Consider the following 13,528-nt stretch of genomic DNA (forward strand, 5'->3'; position numbering starts at 1 on the left):
GCCTGATCCACACCTCGTTTCCTCGGTGCAGGAAGGGTGAGAAGGACACTCCCCTCGCCCCCACCTCCACCGTCCGGACTGGTGTGCAGACAGGGTGTGACAGTGGCTGGCGCGTAACCATCATTCATTAGATGGACAATCACTTTTCCCCTGGTTTCACAAGCGGTCAGTGGCTGAGTCACAACCTCCTGTCCGAGAGCGGGTGAAAACCAACCTCCTCACTGATCTAACCAACCCTGGCCCACCTCTCTGCCCACTTCTCCCCTCTTGCCCAATGTGTTCCAGCCACAGGCATCTTTTCTGCTCCAGGAAAACACTGATCTTTGTTCCCACTCACTTCTGATTGACCACTTGACGTCTCCACTTGGATTTTTTTTTTTTTTTTTTTTTTTTTTTTTTTTTTTTTGCGGTACGCGGGCCTCTCACCGCTGTGGCCTCTCCCGCCGCGGAGCACAGGCTCCGGACGCGAAGGCTCAGCGGCTATGGCCCACGGGCTCAGCCGCTCCGCGGCATGCGGGATCCTCCCGGACCGGGCCACGAACCCGCGCCCCCTGCATTGGCAGGCGGACTCTCAACCACTGCGCCACCAGGGAAGCCCTCCACTTGGATTTTTTAAGGGACATCTCAAACCTTAAGGTGGGCAGAGGAGAATGTTTTGCCCCTCCCCCAGCAAAGAAGCTTGCTTTCCCCCCAGTTTTCTCCCCTCTTAGAAAATGAATCCAGGGGACTTCCCTAGCGGGCCAGTGGTTAAGACTCTGCGCTTCCACTGCAGGGCCACGGGTTTGATCCCTGGTCGGAGAACTAAGATCCCACAAGCGGCGCGGCACAGCCAAAAAAAAAAAAAAAGAATACAGTTCCATGGCATTGAGTACATTCACATAGTTGTGCAACCATCACCACCATCCATCTCCAAAACGCGATTCGTCTTGCAAAACTGAAACTGTCCACACTGACTCCCCATTCCCCCTGCCACCAGCCCCTGGCAGCCACCATTCTACTTTCTCCCTATGAATTTGACTATTCTAGACACTTCAAGTAAGTACGTGGAATTATACAGTACTTGTCTCTTGTGACTCTGGCTTATTTCACTTAGCATAATGTCCTCAAGTTTCATCCATGTCGTCATGGCAGGTGTCACAACTTCCTTCCTTTTTAAGGCTGAATAATATTCCATTGCATAGATAGACCACATTTTGTGTGTCCATTCCTCAGAAGGCGCCTCTTAAAACTTAAACCCTTGGATTTCCCTGGCAGTCCAGTGGTTAAGACTCCGAGCTTCCACTGCAGGAGACATGGGTTCGATCCTAGTCGGGGAACTAAGATACCGCATGCCGAACGGTGCAGCCAAAAACAAAAAAAACTTAAACCCTTGACTCAATCGGACCCTTTCAGACCCAGGATTCCTCTAGCTTATGTGGTGCCTTTGTGCAAATTACAAGAGGGCACCCCGCAGAAGGAATGCAGGGGCTTGGCAAGCAAATGTTCCTCTAACAGTGGTTCTCAAAGTCCGGTCCCCCAAACAGCTGCAAAGCATCCCTTAGCAGCCCGTTAGAAATGCAAATTCTGGGATTTCACTGGTGGTGCAGTGGATAAGGCTCTGTGCTCCCGATTCAGGGTGCGTGGGTTCTATCCCCGGTCGGGGGAACTAGATCCTACATGCATGCAACTAAGAGTTCGCATGCTGCAACTAAAGATCCCACGTGCCACAACTAAGACCCCAGCGCAGCCTAAATAAATAAATAAGAAATGCAAATTCTCGGCCCCCAACTCAGAACCTCAGGGGGCAGGCCAGCACTTTGTTTTAACAAGCCCTCCAGGGCATTCTTATGCTCCTCACGTGCATCCACGCCTCAGCCACACGCTAGAATAGTAACCACTCCTCAGGGTTCCTGTCGGGATTCACGAGTGAATACATGCGAAGCACTTAGGACACTGCCTGGCAGAGAGTAAGGCGTCAGTCGATAAACATTAGCTATTTTTCACTTTACCTATCATTGAGTCACTAATGAAGGCAAGCCCAACCTGGATGCAAAGTTGACCCCACCCTACCCCCAGCCCACCACCATGTAACGAACGAAACAGCTTATTTCACCACAGACTATCCTCTACTCATCACTTGTCCGATTCCTGTGTACTGGGCACTTATCATAAAGACAGCTCCTGGGCAGGCTCAGAGAATACAGGGGCAGACGGCAAACATAATCCGGGTCCATTCCGAGCTTCAGCATCACACAGTGGGTGTGTCCAGGTTCAGAACGCCCCCCAGCACCCCTCCGCGGAGATGCAACACCCTGGGTGGACCAGTTCATCAGTGTCTTCATCCGAGTTGGAAGTGACCTGGCACACAGAGTCCTGTGGGAATGATGAGGGCCCAATAAAGGGCAGTGCTTATTGGCCTAAGCCAATCAGACGCTCCCGTTCTCCTTGCCAGTAATTGGGGGAGGCTCAGATGTGTGACACCCTCTGACCAATGAGGCGTGAAGGCAGGTTTGTGGGGCACCTCAGGGAGAGGTTTCCCCAACTCTCAAACAGGAGGTAAGCAGTCAGAGTGGTCCTGCATTGTCTGGTCTGTGGGTGACACTTTAAGCGGCGGCGGCCGCCCTGAGGGGTGACAGTCGGAGATCCCACTTAGGATGGGAGGAGAGAGGGGGGAACCTGGTCCTTTTTTTCCCCTCTATTTTTGGTTTTTTGAGGAACCTCCATACTGTTTCTTCATAGTGGCTGAACCAACTGACATTTCCACCAACAGTGTAGGATGGTCCCTTTTCTCCACACCCTCACGGCATTTGTTAAATTGTAGTTTTGATTTGCATTTCTCTAGCAATTAGTGATGATGAGCTTCTCTTCATTTGTTTATTGCCCATTTGTATGTCTTCTTTGGAGAAATGTCTATTTAGATCTCCTGCCCATGAACCTGGTCCTTCTTAGCATGGTTGAATTAACCGACCAGACTCCTCTTTACCATCACATCCCCTCAAGCCTTTTCATGCCAAGCTGTCTGCTCTCGAAAGCAAAGGTGACAAAAGTCACACACACATCCAGGGCCAGTTCCCTGGAATTGCAACCTGTATGGTTGCCCAGGGCCCCACGCTCGGTTTAATGCTCTCCTGTGGCCATCTTCAAATTCTTTTTTTTAAAAAAATATTTATTTATTTATTTGGCTGTTCTGGGTCTTAGTTGTGGTATGCGGGATCTAGTTCCCTGACCAGGGATCGAACCCGGGCCCCCCTGCATTGAGAGCATGGAGTTTTAACCACTGGATGACCAAGGAAGTCCCCATCTTCAAATTCTAAATGCTTTTTTTTTTTTTTAACATGAGGCTCTGCATTTTCACTCTTCATTGGGTCCGCAAATTAAGTAGCCATTCATGTAACATCACCTGATGGTTTATGCAGTATCCACACACCACGGCTGTTTCTCCAGCATTAAAGTATACCATAGTTATTGGTGAGGAATAGAATGAAAGAAGGACTCCCTGGATGTCCTCCCTCCATTTCTTCACCTGGTAACATCGTACATCCCTCAGTGATCAATTCAGATGCTGCCTTCTCCAGGAAGTCCTCCCTGACTATGCCCACCGCAATAAACCTGGATGAAGGGCCTCATCTGAGCTTCCACGGTGCCCCTTCTCTCTCCACCTCATGCTTCAACTATGTGTGTGTGTGTGTGTGTGTGTGTGTGTCTGCCCTGCCGACCCTCTGGTGAGGAACTCAATAACACAGACCCAGTTGTTGCCAGCTCCCAGCTTGGGGCCTGCTCCTGAATGAGTAAATAAGCATGGGAGGAAAGTGGTTGTCACCCTTCTTCCCAGGCCCGAGGGCGAGAATTCCTTTGGCAGCAAACTTAGCCATACCCTATAGAAGCTCCTCGGCTCCTTTGTAGCACCAATGTAATTATTACTCAAAATAATAATTAACGTTTTCTCTTTGTATGGTGTTTAAAGCGGGGAGATCCTCCAGGGCCGGGAGGGCGTTGGGTTCACGTCTGGGTCTCCAGCCCAGAGCACCCGGGAGGCTCCCGTAACGTTTACTGGATAAACAGGTGATGGATGAGCCTGTGAACAAAGGAGGGGAAGAGTCCTGGGATGAATGGGTGGTGTGTCTGTGTAAGACTGCACCCCCCAGTGAGGGCTCCCGGGGCGGGGGGGCGTGGTGGGGGGCTGGATTTGAGAGTGAATCATCTTCACCAGGCCGCAGGTACCAGTCAAGGGTGAACAATGAAATTGTGAATGAATTGCTTAATGATGGGGTCACACTGCCCCCTTTATGTTAGCTCACCGGCACGCTCACCCAGTGAGAAGGCAGAGCAGATCAAAGCATCAGCCCATTTTACAGTCGGGATAAGTGAGGCTCTACGAGGTAAGTGCACTTTCCCCAAGTGACACAGCAGGAGAGAGGCAGGGGTGGGGCTGGACTCAGGCTTTAGGACCAGCAGTGGGTGTGGTGAGCCTCATCTGAGGCCATGGCCCAGCCCAGGGTGGGGGGCAGGTTCTCCACTGGCCTGAATACCCCCTTCCCTGGGCATGCCGACAGTGAGCAGGGCCTACAGTAGGAGGGAGTCAAACAGGCGTTTATTTTCTCACCGTTCTGGAGGCTGGAGGTCCGAGATCAGGGTGTCAGCAGGGCTGGTTTCTTGTGAGTACTGATTTTGGGTACTGGTTGGGGGGTAGCGCACTTTAGTGAGTCGGCGAGTTCACAGGTATGGAATCCACATGCAGTGAGGATCAACTCTTTTTCAAAAAATAATTTTTAGTTTCATTTGTCAAGAGAGAATCCCCACAAAAACAGGAAATAACATTCTTGTAAATATGAGATACAGGTCCCTGTGTTAAGCAGCCTTTTCCCAGTGCCACTTATTCTGGGATGCTGACTCCCCAGAGGGGACCACCGGAGAAGCGGGCTGTCTTTGTGAAGGTGAAGGGCCCGACCCTGGACTTAGATTGCCAGGTGGTAATTCTCAGCTCCTCTCTCCTGCGGCACAGGGTAGGAGGGGGGACACGGGGGCGGAGTCAGGGAGATGGGAATGAGAACAGATGCAGAGCCAGCAACCCAAAACATCTCATGTCCTGTGATATTGTCAGGAAAAACTGCCAGACAGAAATAAACGTTTATTTTTAAACGAACTCCTTCAGCAGCAAGAGAGCGTTCCTCATAACCTCATAACCATTTGAATTTATGCTGAACTTTTTATAGCTCCGGGAAACAACTCACCCCCTGAAGAGGAAAGTTTAATGGGTTTTATAGTTTGTTTACACCAACCAACGCCTCCTCCAACTCACATTAACTTTCTCCTGACGTTTTGTAATTGCCAAAGCAGGCTTCCCGTGAACTGAAATCTACAGGATCTTAATATAATTGTCCTATTCCGTAATAAGAATCATAGTATATTTCATAATTAAATGTAGTAAAAGCTCATTAGCTTTATACTTAAGGAGGTCTTTGGGGTTTTGCTTTATTTCTTTCTCTGGTCAACCTTTTTCTCCTTGGGTGTCAAGAGTTTTAGGAAGCGTGTGTATAGTCAATGTAGTCTCACTCGGGAATTTTTTTAAAATGTTTTATTTATTTATTTATTTATTTATTTTTGGCTGCGTTGGGTCTTCGTTGCTGCACGCGGGCTTTCTCTAGCTGCGGAGAGCGCGGGCTACTCTTCGTTGTGGTGCGAGGGCTTCACATTGTGGTGGTTTCTCTTGTTGCCGAGCATGGGCTCTAGGCACGCAGGCTTCAGTAGTTTTGGTGCACAGGCTCAGTAGATGTGGCTCGCGGGCTCTAGAGCGCAGGCTCAGTAGTTGTGGCACTCGGGCTTAGTTGCTCCGCGGCATGCGGGATCTTCCCGGACTACGGATCGAACCTGTGTCCCCTGCATTGGTAGGCGGGTTCTTAACCACTGCGCCACCAGGGAAGTCCCTTAATGTTTTATGATTCTTTTATTATTTTATTATGTTTTGGCCTAGCGTCATGCTGGGATCTTAGTTCTCTGACCAGGGATCGAACCCATGCCCCCTGCATTGGAAGCTGAAGTCCTAACCGCTGGACCACCAGGGAATTCCCCCGTCATTTGGATATTTTTATTTTTTAACAGATGTAGTTAGAAAAGCCTTTTAATGAGACACACATTTCATTCTCAAAGAAGAAATACACAGTTATGCTTTCACACTTCCTTTACAGAGGGAGTTGCCATGGTCTGAATATCCGCGTCGCCCCAACATTCATGTTGAAATCCTAATGCTTCGTGCCTTGGCGCTGGGAGGTGGGGCCCCTCAGAGGTAATTAGGTCATGAGGGTGGTGCCCTCAGATGTGGGATCAGTGCTTTTATAAAAGCGACCCCAGAGAGCTTGCTAGCCCCTTACACCGTGTGAGGCCACATCGGGAAGGTGCTGGCTATAAACCAGGAAGAGCGGGGCCCTCACCAAGAGGCAATCATGCTGCGGCCTTGATCTTGGACTTGTAGCTTTCAGAACTGTGAACAAGAAATTTCTGTTGTTGATAAGCCACCCAGCCTGCTGTGTTCTGTGATAGCAGGCAGAATGTACTGAAACAAGAGTGATACATTTATGTGTGTGTCCATATCTCTGTTTATCTTCCACATCTAGCACCCGCTTCGTGGGATTATTGTGAGGATTAGTTGAGATCACGTAAGTGAAGAGCACACCCGTGTCCCCCTGGATAAATTTTAGTTGATGTTGTCAACTCCTAGTGTTACCAACCAGGGTTCTAGGCCTACTTAATCAATAGAAACTGATCAGAGGCCAGACAAGAAATTCAGGCAAGGCTTTATTGGGGCCCCTGCTGCAGCAAGGGGGAGCGACAACAAACAACAGCTTCCCTTGCTGGCTGGCTTGCTGCGGGGGGAATTGTGGAAGCTTGTTCCTTATCTGGGGTGAGGGTAGGGGCGTGTCCAGGGGTCAGGCCAGAGGAGTGACTTAGGTGGTTTGCCCACCCCTCTGGTAGTGTTGTGTACAGGGGGCATGCTCAATACCTGCTTTGGGTCCCAACACCCTGTTTTTGCTCCTGGCTCTTCAGAAATGGCAGTTGGGTTTTTCGGTCTCTTTGTATCTTTTGTCCATAATTCTACCCTAACTGCACTTTCTTGCAGTTATTTTTAGTCCCATACAGTTTGATGTTTGTCCAGGTGTAAGCATTGCAGCACTGCAGCAAAGGGTCCCGGGTCCCAGCCTGTCTCACTTGCACAGTGATGAAGGTAACACGAGGAAATGCCTGTAAAGTACCCAGCACGCCCACCTGTTGCCAGCCCGGACCCTTCCTTGAGACCATCTTTATTCTCCTGGTACCCACTCCGTTGTCTCTGATAACTGCACCCAGTTTTCCTGGGGAGTTGAGTGGGCCATTTCTCCCCCACTCCCCTTCCCCCTGGTTTTGGGGAAGCTGGCTCCATTACCAGCTCTAGGAGTGATCATGTGACTCACCCCCTCCCCGGCCACTGTGATTGGTTCAGGCCACCCAGTCAGATTCAACAAAACAGAATGGAACGTTTGCCAGAACAAGTGAGAGAAAGGCAGGCACCAACTTTCCCACCTAACTTTTAGGGAAGTAAGTGTAGCTTGGAAACTGCTGGAGGCTACCTTGCCACCATGTGGATGCCTAGAGTGAAACAAAAGGGAGGGTAGCAGAGCCAAAAGTTAGATGGCAAGAGACTAGGCCTTGGTGACACTCTTTGAGCTCCTGGATCAAACCATACCTGAAGGTGTCTATATATATGGTTTTTTGTTTTTTGTTTTTTGTTTTTTTTGTGGTTCACGGGACTCTCACTGTTGTGGCCTCTCCCATTGCGGAGCACAGGCTCTGGACGCGCAGGCTCAGTGGCCATGGCTCACGGGCCCAGCCGCTCCACGTCATGTGGGATCTTCCCAGACCGGGGCACGAACCCGTGTCCCCTGCATCGGCAGGCGGACTCTCAACCACTGCGCCACCAGGGAAGCCCCTATATGGGGTTTTTTTGATGTTATACAAGCCAACACAATTTTCTCCTTTTTTTTGCCTTAAATCTGTTTGAACTGTGTTTCAATTTCATGCAACCTGAGCCCTAACTGTCATAGTCCTCCTAGTTTATGATCCGATTCCTGGGGATTGGAATCCTTGAGATCTGTGCAGATTGCATGGAGCAGCCACACACCTGGATCATAGAATTCTAAAGTGTTAGGGCCACAAGGGGCCTTCAAGGAAACCCCAAGCAATGACCAGAGTTTCAGAGCCTGATGGGTGTGGGATCGAATCTCAGTTCTGCCCTTGCTCACTGTGGGTTCTGGACAAAAAGGGGTCATTGTAATAATGGGGATGGCACAGGGAGGTGGTGGCGGGTGGCACAGGGGAGGTACCTAACCTGGTTGAGTCGTGAAGGACGAGAAGGAATTATCGAGACAAAATGAGGGAGGGCAACAGAGGTAGAGGGAACAGCTAGAACAAACATGTAGAAGTGGAGAGATGGCAGCACAGCTGGGAAATTTTCCAGTAGCTCTCTGTGGCTATAGTTTACTGTTCCCTTGGGGGTTGGGGGCGGCTGTCAGATGTGACTCTGGACGAGTGGGCCGGAGCCACACAATGAAGGGTCTTGGAGCTCAGCCAGCTCTGACTTCCTCCGGAGGGCGTTGGGGAGCTGTAGGAGGGCTTCAGACAGGGAAGAAATCGTCATTTCGGGGTGATAGAAAGCTGTTTCTGAGGCTGATATGGGGAGAGGCCGGAGGCAGGGAGGACAGGACAGAGCCAGGGGTGGGATTGTCCCCTCCCTCCCATGCACCCCTCAGCACCTGGGATGCACGGAGTAGGTGTGGAAATCTGGGGACGGCAGTGAAGCAAAGAGGGTGGATGGATGTTATAGGAGCACCCACCGTGTCTGCTACATGGGGCTGTCAGATTTAGCAAATAAAATTAAAGCATGCACAGTTCCATTTGCATTTCAAATAAATGACAAATAATTTTTTAGAAGTATCGAGACATTTTCTACTAAAACATTTCTCATCCAAATCTGACCGGGCATCCTGTAGTTTATGTGGCACTGGCCCGTTTCAGATTTTTACGTGGGTGAGAATCAACTGAGGATCAGGTTAAAAGGCTGATTCTGCCTCGGTAGGTCAGAGTGGGGCCTGGGATCCTGCACTTCTCAAAGGCTCCCGGGTGGGGCCGATGCTGCAGGTTGGAGACCCGCACTTTGAGGAAGTGTCCACACTACCTTGTGGGGGTGGAGAAGAGGATGACACTGTTAATCGAAACAAAGCCCTCAGCACTGTGTCCAGCCCATGACGAAACCCCAAGAGATGGTTCTCCTCAGCATGATAATTTGAATAGTGTGTGTGTGTCTCTCTGTGTGGTCTTTCTCTGTATCTCAGGGGACTTCTCAGCAGCTGTGCTGCAAACTCTCCACCTCCGGTCTGCCCAGGGCAGCTGCTCCTGTCACTTGGAGGAGAAGATATAATCAGGAGGACGTAGGAAGGGGGTTTGTAAAGGGCTCCAGCATGGGAGTGTTCCTTGAGCCCCTGCACCCAGGAATCCCTCTGGGTACAGCCCTGGGGGTTTACGTATCACTTCATTCAACACTGACCGATGCTTGCAATGCACAGAGTGCTGTGGGGGACTCGGGGCTCTTTTGGTTACAGTGACAGACACTCAAGTGGAAATTGCTGAGGTCACAAAGGGGATTTCCTGGGAGAAACTCACTGGAGGGAAGGCAGAGCTGAACAAACCAACCTCAGGAAGGTTAGGGGGTGTGGGGGGGGCACCTGAACTCAGCCAAGTCATCCTCTCTCTCCCCTCTTGCTTCTCCGTGCAGCTTCATTTTCTCCTCCTGCAGCCTGGCTTCCTGCACACGATGACAAGGCTGCCATCAGCTCCCAAGTCTCCCATACCCCACAGAGATAGACAAAAGCTTTTCTCAATTCCAAAGGGGAAAAATCCCAGGGAAGGCTGCTGATTGGCTGGCCTTGGGTCAGGTGACCACTGCTTGCTTCTTTCTTCGATCTCAGACTCCATTCTCTTCCCAGCCCCCGTGATCTTATCTGGTCCCACGGCTTTCATTTCCATCTAGATGCTGACGAATCCCTGAAGGGGAGCATTGGAACTGTTTTTTGAGCCTAGCATCCAAAAACCCTGAATTAGTTAGGGTGCGGGAAGCTTCCATAACTAGGAAACCCACACTTCTTAATCCATTAGGGCTGCTATACTAAAATACCACAGACTGGGAGGTTTATGAACAACAGAAGTTTATTTCTCACGGTTCTGGAAGCTGGAAGTCCAAGATTAAGGTGCCAGCATGGTTGTGTTCTGGTGAATGCCGTCTTCAGGGGTGTAAATGGTGGGCTTCTTGCTGTGTCCTCACATGGTGGAAGGGGCAAGGAAGCTCTCTGGGTCTCTTTTATAAGGGCACTAGTTACAATTATGAGGGCTTCACCCTCTTGACCAAAGACCCTCACCTTGTCTTGTTCCAAAGACCCTCACCTTCTAATACTATCACCTTAGGGTCTAGGTTTCAACACATGAATTCTGTGGGGACACATATGCAGACCACAATACCATACATTATAATGGTAAATCACAAGCTTTTTTCTCTTAAAACTTTTAATGATTGTAAATACACATAACATAAAACTTACCACCTTAACCATTTTAAAGTGTGCAGTTCAGTAGCATTAAGTACATTCACATTGTTGTGTGACCATCACCACCATCCATCTCCAGAGCTGTTTTCATCTTGCAAAACTGAAACTCTGTCCCCATTAAACTTTAACTCTCCATTCCCCCTCCCCTAACTCCTGGAAATCTCCATTCTACTTGACCTGTGAACTTGTCTCTGTGAGTGTGACTACTCTAAGTACCTCGTATAAATGGAATCATACAGTATTTGTCTTTTTGTGGCTTATTTCACTGAGTATAATATCCTCAAGGCTCATCCATGCCATAGCATGTGTCAGAATAGTCTTCCTTTTTTTAAGGCTGAATAGGGACTTCCCTGGTGGTCCAGCGGTTAAGACTCCTCGCTTTCAGTGCAGGGGGTGAGGATTTGATCCCTGGTCAGGGAACGAAGGTCCCACATGCCACATGGCAAAAAAAAAAGGCTGAATAATATTTCATTATATGTATATACCACATTTTGTTTATTCATTCATCAATGGACACTTAAGTGGTTTCCATCTTTTGGACTAATGCTGCTGTAACATGGGTGTACAAATTAGAGATTTATTTATTTATTGATCATGTAACAATTTGGATGGATATTGGGTATTGGGTGATGGAGATTGTCTCCATGAGATGGTTGTTAAAGGACCCTGAGTTTTGGGGCTACACCATTGCCTAGGGTTTTGTTATCCTCTCTATCCAGCTAACAAGAGGGGAAAGAATATGGAGCAGCCATGCTTGTTTTTTTTTTTTTTTGTCTTGTTTTGTTTTTGCCGTACGCGGGCCTCTCACTGTTGTGGCCTCTCCCGTTGCGGAGCACAGGCTCCGGACGTGCAGGCTCAGCGGCCATGGCTCACGGGCCCAGCCAGCCGCTCCGCAGCATGTGGGATCTTCCCGAACCGGGGCACGAACTCGAGTCCCCTGCATCAACAGGCGGATTCTCAACCACTGCGCCACCAGGGAAGCCCGGGATGCTTGTTTTTAAGCACCTTGGTGTGCAAATGGCCACTGTCACTTCCATTCCAGTCCTATTGGTGGTAACCGCTCACAAGTCCACACTTAGATGCCAAGAGGACTAGTAAATATAGTCCCTGTATGGGAAGGCACATTCCAGGAATAATTCCATACATTGGAAGGGAAGAGCAGGTTTTGTGGTGAATTAGCCATCTCTACTGCAACTCCATCCTGTGTTTGGGAAATAGCTCAATACTATTGCTTTGGCTGTCTTAAGAGAGACTCATAATTACCAATAGTTTAAATCAGATAGAAAGCAATTTCTCTCCTGTAACATCTCAGCCAGCACAGAGCTTCTTTTCCACAAAGCCATCAAGTGTCTGTCTTACCCGTTCTAGCTTGTTGCTCCACTATCCTCCATTTATGGCTTCCATCTGGTGATGCAAAAGAGCTGCTCTGGATCTTGCCATTGGGTCCTTAATTTAGTCAGCTGTTTCCCCCACCAACCAGAGAAGTTCCGAATGATCTGATTCAGAGGAGCACAAACGTGTGACCTTTCTTATACACAGGTATCGTGGGGGTGAAGTTCATACCCATATAAATAATTTGCATTATTGTTAATGTCATAGCCCTTTCCCTCCATTCTAGGATGCATTCAAAATTTTACCTATGTAGTATTTCTGAAGGTGAGACACAGGCATACCTTACTATTTACACTTAATACAGGACTTTGTTTTGTTTTTTCCTGAAAGGATATTATTAAATCAACAATGAACATTTTATGATTGATGCTGGCTGAGCCTTGAAGGCATACAGCAGCCACAGTAGTAGAAATAATACTACTAGTAAGTAATATTAATCACTACCATTTCCATTGAGAGCTTACTATGAGCCAGGTATTGAATTAAGCAAATGTACACAGATCATCTCGTTAAATTGAGGCTGTGAAAGGTGTTATTCAACAAGCTAATGACTTCCAAGCTTATGACTGTTTTGGTGATGACGATAAGAAAATAATTATAAATAACATCGATAAATCATCTGTTGCTTAGGTGACAACCAGCCAACTACAGACCCGGGAAAGGACGAGAGGGTCCCAGCCTGCAAGGACACTGTGGTGTAAATAGGAATTTGAAAAGCATATATTTACTAACAGAAACAGCTAACTAAGCTTACAAAGCACCCTCCTCACAAGAGGGGAGGTGGATCCCTAGCTGCTATGATTAATATTCTGTGACAGATACACTATTGATACTATGTATAAAATAGATAACTAATGAGAACCTACTGTATAGCTCAGGAAACTCTACTCAATGCTCTGTGGTGACCTAAATGGGAAGGAAATCCAAAAAAGAGGGTATATATCTATACGTATAGCTGATTTACTTTGCGGTACAGCAGAAACTAACACAACATTGTAAAGCAACTATACTCCAGCAAAAATTAATTAAAAAAAAATTCTGTTACAGGAGGCAGTTTGCACAGGCACGGGTCAATGCAAGTATTTGGAGCCAGCCCCACGGGTTCGAGCCCAGGCTCTGCATTCTCGGTTGTGTGACTTTCGCCAAGAGCCTTGATCTCTCTGTTCCTCGTATCCGCAAAACTGGACTGGGTACTCAATAGGACTTAATGTAACTAAAAGCCCTTGGAGGCAGGCGTGCAATGTTACTTTAGAAAGGAGGACACAGGCTCAAGAGATGGACGTCGACGCCGGGCGGCGCCTGAAGTGCTCAGTCCAGTAAAGAAAGGACCAGGGTGGCAGACGAGGGACCCCTCCGGGCACGCGGGCTCCAGCCGCTGAGAGCGGCGTCGGCAGGGAAGGGGTTACAACGATAGAGACGACAGGAGGACCATGGGTGGCATGAGCCGCCCTAGCTGCCGTCCTCACGAACGCCTCCCGTCCCGGGCTAGCGCCGGGAGCCGAATGCGCAGGCGCGAGAGCCCGGCGTGG

The sequence above is a fragment of the Aethalodelphis obliquidens genome, unplaced genomic scaffold, assembly GCF_003676395.1.
Source record: "Aethalodelphis obliquidens isolate GAN/ISIS:26980383/991018 unplaced genomic scaffold, ASM367639v1 scaffold113, whole genome shotgun sequence".
Classification (NCBI taxonomy): Eukaryota; Metazoa; Chordata; class Mammalia; order Artiodactyla; family Delphinidae; genus Aethalodelphis; species Aethalodelphis obliquidens.